Below are 7,388 nucleotides of genomic sequence, written 5' to 3' on the forward strand. Positions count from 1 at the left end.
CACAGATAAAATGGTTTTGGAGAAAAGCAAAGACTTTTCATTAGGCAAGTGCATAAAATGTCATCTATACAAACAGAAATAACAAGTTTGTTTGTCGTAGTTCCTCTAGCTTTCTCCCTAGTAAATACGAATGTGTAGAGCTGGTGTCTCCATGTGGAACCAATTAGTGTTTCCAAGCACAAAATTAAATGTTCCCTGATAAAAACATTCAAAACAATAAAGTCCGTTGATAGTGTCCGGAAAACACAAACACAGAGGCTGTAGCAATATCTGGGATTGAGTTTTCCAGAAGAAACCCAGACATTTCCAGTTTCATCCTGTCATATCCGGAAAACTGGTGTGGAATTCGTATGCAATGGACCGAGAAAATCACAGAAAATGGTTTTGGGGAAAAGCAAAGTCTTTTCGTTAGGCAAGTGCATAAAATGTCATCTATACAAACAGAAATATCATGTTTGTTTGCAGCAGTTCCTCTGGCTTTCTCCCTAGAAAATACGAATGCATAGAGCTGGTGTCTCCATGTGGAACCAATTACTGTATCCAAGCTCAAAACAAAATGTTCCCCGATAAAAGACTTTCAAAACAATAAAGTCTGTTGATAATATCCCGAAAAAACCAACCCAGAGTCTGTAGCAATATCTGGGATTGAGTTAGCCAAAATAAAACAGGACATTTCTGGTTTTATCCACTCATATCCGGACAAAGAGGTGTGGAATTCGTATGCAATGGACCGAGAAAATCAGAACAAAAATGGTTTTGGAGAAAAGCAAAGTCTTTTGTTAGGCAAGTGCATAAAATATCATCTACACAAACAGAAATATCATGTTTGTTTGCAGCAGTTCCTCTGGCTTTCTCCATAGAAAATACGAGTGTGTAGAGCTGGTGTCTCCATGTGGAACAAATTAGTGTTTCCATGCAGAAAATAAAAAGTTCCCTGATAAAAAACATTCAAAACAATAAAGTCCATTGATAGTGTCCGGAAAACACAAACACAGAGGCTGTAGCAATATCTGGGATTGAGTTAGCCAGAACAAACCCAGATATTTCCAGTTTCATCCTGTCATATCCGGAAAAATGGTGTGGAATACGTATGCAATGGACCGAGAAAATCACAGTAAAAATGGTTTTGGAGAAAAGCAAAGTCTTTTCGTTAGGCAAGTGCATAAAATGTCATCTAGACAAACAGAAATATCATGTTTGTTTGTCGCAGTTCCTCTAGCTTGCTCCCTAGAAAATACGAATGTGTAGAGCTGGTGTCTCCATGTGGAACCAATTAGTGTTTCCAAGCACAAAATTAAATGTTCCCGGAAAAAAAACATTCAAAACAATAAAGTCCGTTGATAGTGTCCGTAAAACACAAACACAGAATCTGTAGCAGTATCTGGGATTGAGTTAGCCAAAATAAAACCGGATATTTCTGGTTTCATCCAGTCATATGCGGACAAACTAGAGTGGAATTCGTATGCAATGGACCGAGAAAATCACAGTAAAAATGGTTTTGGAGAAAAGCAAAGTCTTTTCGTTAGACAAGTGCATAAAATGTCATCTAGACAAACAGAAATATCAAGTTTGTTTGTCGCAGTTCCTCTGGCTTTCTCCCTAGAAAATACGAGTGTGTAGAGCTGGTGTCTCCATGTGGAACCAATAAGTGTTTCCAAGCAGAACATTAAATGTTCCCTGATAATAAACATTCAAAACAATAAAGTCCGTTGATAGTGTCGGGAAAACACAAACCCAGAATCTGTAGCAATATCTGGGATTGAGTTAGCAAAACAAAACCGTATATTTCCAGTTTCATCCAGTCATATGCGGACAAACTGGAGTGGAATTCGTATGCAATGGACCGAGAAAATCACAGTAAAAATGGTTTTGGAGAAAAGCAAAGTCTTTTCGTTAGGCAAGTGCATAAAATGTCATCTATACAAACAGAAATATCATGTTTGTTTGTCGCAGTTAGTCTAGCTTTCTCCCTAGAAAATACGAATGTGTAGAGCTGTTGTCTCCATGTGGAACCAATTAGAGTTTCCAAGCACAAAATTAAATGTTCCCTGATAAAAAACATTCAAAACAATAAAGTCCGTTGATAGTGTCCGGAAAACACAAACACAGAGGCTGTAGCAATATCTGGGATTGAGTTAGCCAGAACAAACCCAGATATTTCCAGTTTCATCCTGTCATATCCGGAAAACTGGTGTGGAATTCGTATGCAATGGACCGAGAAAATCACAGATAAAATGGTTTTGGAGAAAAGCAAAGTCTTTTCGTTAGGCAAGTGCATAAAATGTCATCGATACTAAAAGAAATACATTTTTTTTGAACAATTCCTCTGGCATTGTCCTTAGAAAATATGAATATGTAGAGCTGGTGTCAAAATGTGGATCCAGTTAGTGATTCTACGGTACAAAATTAAATGTTCCCTGATAAAAACATTCAAAACAATAAAGTCCGTCGATAATATCCAGAAAACACAAACAGAGAGGCTGTAGCAATATCTGGGATTCAGTTAGCCAAAACACAACCGGATATTTCTGGTTTTATGCTGTCATATCCGGAAAAATGGTGTGGAATTCGTATGCAATGGACCGAGAAAATCACAGATAATATGGTTTTGGAGAAAAGCAAAGTCTTTTCCTTAAGGAAGTGCATAAAATGTCATCGATACTAAAAGAAATATCATTTTTTTGAAAAATTCCTCTGGCATTCTCCTTAGAAAATATGAATATGTAGAGCTGGTGTCTCCATGTGGAACCAATTAGTGTTTCCAAGCACAAAATTAAATGTTCCCTGATAAAAAACAGTCAAAACAATAAAGTCCGGTGATAGTGTCCGGAAAACACAAACACAGAGGCTGTAGCAATATCTGGGATTGAGTTAGCCAGAAGAAACCCAGATATTTCCAGATTCATCCTGTCATATCCGGAAAACTGGTGTGGAATTCGTATGCAATGGACCGGGAAAATCACAGATAAAATGGTTTTGGAGAAAAACAATGTCTTTTCATTAGGGAAGTGCATAAAATGTCATCTAGACAAACAGAAATATCAAGTTTGTCTTCCTCATTTCCTCTAGCTTTCTCCCTAGAAAATACAAATGTGTATAGCTGGTGTCTCCATGTGGAACCAATTACTGTACCCAAGCTCAAAATAAAATGTTCCCCGATAAAAGACTTTCAAAACAATAAAGTCTGTTGATAATATCCCGAAAAAACCAACCTAGAGTCTGTAGCAATATCTGGGATTGAATTAGCGAAAACAAAACCGGATATTTCCGGTTTTATCCACTCATATCCGTACAAAGATGTGTGGAATTCGTATGCAATGGACCGAGAAAATCACAGTAAAAATGGTTTTGGAGAAAAGCAAAGTCTTTTCGTTAGGCAAGTGCATAAAATGTCATCGATACAAGCAGAAATATCATGTTTGTTAGCCGCAATTCCTGTAGATTTCTCCCTAGAAAATACGAATGTGTAGAGCTGGTGTCTCCATATGGAACCAATTATGTACCCAAGCTGAAAATACAATGTTCCCCGATAAAAGACTTTCAAAACAATAAAGTCTGTTGATAATATCCCGAAAAAACAAACCCAGAGTCTGTAGCAATATCTGGGATTGAGTTAGCCAAAACAAAACCGGATATTTCCGGTTTTATCCTCTCATATCCGGAAATCTTGTGTGGGATTCGTATGCATTGGACCGAGAAAATCACAGATAAAATGGTTTTGGAGAAAAGCAAAGTCTTTTCGTTAGGCAAGTGCATAAAATGTCATCGATACTAAAAGAAATATCATTTTTTGGCCACAGTTCCTCTAGCTTTATTCTTAGAAAATATGAATATGTAGAGCTGGTATCCCTATGTGGATCCAATTAGTGTTTCTACGGTACAAAATTAAATGTTCACTGATAAAAACATTCAAAACAATAAAGTCTGTTGATAATATCCCGAAAAAACCAACCCACATTCTGTAGCCATATCTGGGATTGAGTTAGCCAAAAAAAACCGGATATTTCCGGTTTCATCCAATCATATCCCTACAAACTGGTGTGGAATTCGTATGCAATGGACCGAGAAAATCGCAATAAAAATGGTTTTGGAGAAAAACAAAGTCTTTTCGTTAGGCAAGTGCATAAAATGACATCTATACAAACAGAAATATCATGTTTGTCTTCCTCATTTCCTCTAGCTTTCTCCCTATAAATTACGAATGTGTAGAGCAGGTGTCCCCATGATGAACCAATTAGTGTTTCAATGGTACAAAATTAAATGTTCCCTGATAAAATCTTTCAAAACAATAAAGTCCATCGTTAATATCCAGAAAACACAAACACAGAAGCTTTCACAATATTTTGGATTGAGTTAGCCAAAACACAACCGGATATTTCTGGTTTTATCCAGTCATTTCTGGAAAAGGTGGTGTGGAATTCATATGCAATGGACCGAGAAAATCAGAGCGAAAATGGTTTGGAGAAAAGCAAAGTCTTTTCGTTAGGCAAGTGCATAAAATGTCATCCATACAACAGAAATATCAAGTTTGTTTGTCGCAGTTCCTCTAGCTTTCTCACTAGAAAATACGAATGTGTAGAGCTGGTGTCTCCATGTGGAACCAATTAGTGTTTCCAAGCACAAAATTAAATGTTCCCTGATAAAAAATATTCAAAACAATAAAGTCCGTCGATAGTGTCTGGAAAACACAAACACAGAGGCTGTAGCAATATCTGGGATTGAGTTAGCCAAAACAAAACCGGATATTTCCGGTTTCATCCAGTCATATGCGGACAAACTGGAGTGGAATTCGTATGCAATGGACCGAGAAAATCACAGATAAAATGGTTTTGGAGAAAAGCAAAGTCTTTTCGTTAGGCAAGTGCATAAAATGTCATCTAGACAAACAGAAATATCATGTTGGTTTGTCGCAGTTCCTCTAGCTTTCTCCCTAGAAAATACGAATGTGTAGAGCTGGTGTCTTCATGTGGAACCAATTCGTGTTTCCAAGCACAAAATTAAATGTTCCCTGATAAAAACATTCAAAACAATAAAGTCCGTTGATAGTGTCCGGAAAACACAAACACAGAGGCTGTAGCAATATCTGGGATTGAGTTAGCCAGAACAAACCCAGATATTTCCAGTTTCATCCTGTCATATCCGGAAAACTGGTGTGGAATTCATATGCAATGGACTGAGAAAATCACAGATAAAATGGTTTTGGAGAAAAGCAAAGTCTTTTCGTTAGGCAAGTGCATAAAATGTCATCTACACAAACAGAAATATCATGTTTGTTTGCAGCAGTTCCTCTTTCTTTCTCCCTAGAAAATACGAATGTGTAGAGCTGGTGTCTCCATGTGGAACCAATTACTGTATCCAAGCTCAAAATAAAATGTTCCCCGATAAAAGACTTTCAAAACAATAAAGTCTGTTGATAATATCCCGAAAAAACGAACCCAGATTCTGTAGCAATATCTGGGATTCAGTTAGCCAAAACAAAACTGGATATTTCCAGTTTTATCCACTCATATCCGGACAAAGAGGTGTGGAATTCGTATGCAATGGACTGAGAAAATCACAGATAAAATGGTTTTGGAGAAAAGCAAAGTCTTTTCGTTAGGCAAGTGCATAAAATGTCATCTATACAAACAGAAATATCATGTTTGTTTGTCGCAGTCCCTCTAGCTTTCTCCCTAGAAAATAAGAATGTGTAGAGCTGGTGTCTCCATGTGGAACCAATTACTGTATCGAAGCTCAAAATAAAATGTTCCCCGATAAAAGACTTTCAAAACAATAAAGTCTGTTGATAATATACCGAAAAAACCAACCCAGAGTCTGTAGCAATATCTGGGATTGAGTTAGCCAAAACAAAACCGGATATTTCCGGTTTTATCCACTCCTATCCGGACAAAGAGGTGTGCAATTCGTATGCAATGGACCGAGAAAATCTCAGTAAAAATGGTTTTGGAGAAAAGCAAAGTCTTTTCGTTAGGCAAATGCATAAAATGTCATCTACACAAACAGAAATATCATGTTTGTTTGCAGCAGTTCCTCTGGCTTTCTCCCTAGAAAATATGAATGCGTAGAGCTGGTGTCTCCATGTGGAACCAATTACTGTATCCAAGCTAAAAATAAAATGTTCCACGATAAAAGACTTTCAAAACAATAAAATCTGTTGATAATATCCCGAAAAAACCAACCCAGAGTCTGTAGCAATATCTGGGATTGAGTTAGCCAAAACAAAACCGGATATTTCCGGTTTTATCCACTCATATCCGGACAAAGAGGTGTGGAATTTGTATGCAATGGACCGAGAAAATCACAGATAAAATGGTTTTGGAGAAAAGCAAAGTCTTTTCTTTAGGCAAGTGCATAAAATGTCATCTACACAAACAGAAATATCATGTATGTTTGCTGCAGTTCCACTGGCTTTCTCCCTAGAAAATACGAATGTGTAGAGCTGGTGTCTCCATGTGGAACCCATTAGTGTTTCCAAGCACAAAATTAAATGTTCCCTGATAAAAACATTCAAAACAATAAAGTCCGTTGATAGTGTCCGGAAAACACAAACACAGAGGCTGTAGCAATATCTGGGATTGAGTTAGCCAGAACAAACCCAGATATTTCCAGTTTCATCCTGTCATATCCGGAAAACTGGTGTGGAATTCGTATGCAATGGACCCAGAAAATCACAGATAAAATGGTTTTGGAGAAAAGCAAAGTCTTTTCGTTAGGCAAGTGCATAAAATGTCATCTAGACAAACAGAAATATCATGTTTGTTTGCAGCAGTTCCTCTGGCTTTCTCCCTAGAAAATATGAAAGCATAGAGCTGGTGTCTCCATGTGGAACCAATTACTGTATCCAAGCTCAAAATAAAATGTTCCCCGATAAAAGACTTTGAAAACAATAAAATCTGTTGATAATATCCCGAAAAAACCAACCCAGAGACTGTAGCAATATCTGGGATTGAGTTAGCCAAAACAAAACCGGATATTTCCGGTTTTATCCACTCATATCCGGACAAAGAGGTGTGGAATTTGTATGCAATGGACCGTGAAAATCACAGTAAAAATGGTTTTGGAGAAAAGCAAAGTCTTTTCGTTAGGCAAGTGCATAAAATGTCATCTATACAAACAGAAATATCATGTTTGTTTGTCCCAGTTCCTCTAGCTTTCTCCCTATAAAACACGAATGTATAGAGCAGGTGTCTCCATGATGAACCAATTAGTGTTTCAATGGTACAAAATTAAATGTTCCCTGATAAAAACTTTCAAAACAATAAAGTCCATTGAAAATATCCAGAAATCACAAACACAGAAGCTTTCAAAATATTTTGGATTGAGTTAGCCAAAACACAACCGGATATTTCTGGTTTTATCCAGTCATTTCTGGAAAAGGTGGTGTGGAA

The sequence above is a fragment of the Lepus europaeus genome, unplaced genomic scaffold (assembly GCF_033115175.1).
Source record: "Lepus europaeus isolate LE1 unplaced genomic scaffold, mLepTim1.pri SCAFFOLD_153, whole genome shotgun sequence".
NCBI classification, from domain to species: Eukaryota; Metazoa; Chordata; class Mammalia; order Lagomorpha; family Leporidae; genus Lepus; species Lepus europaeus.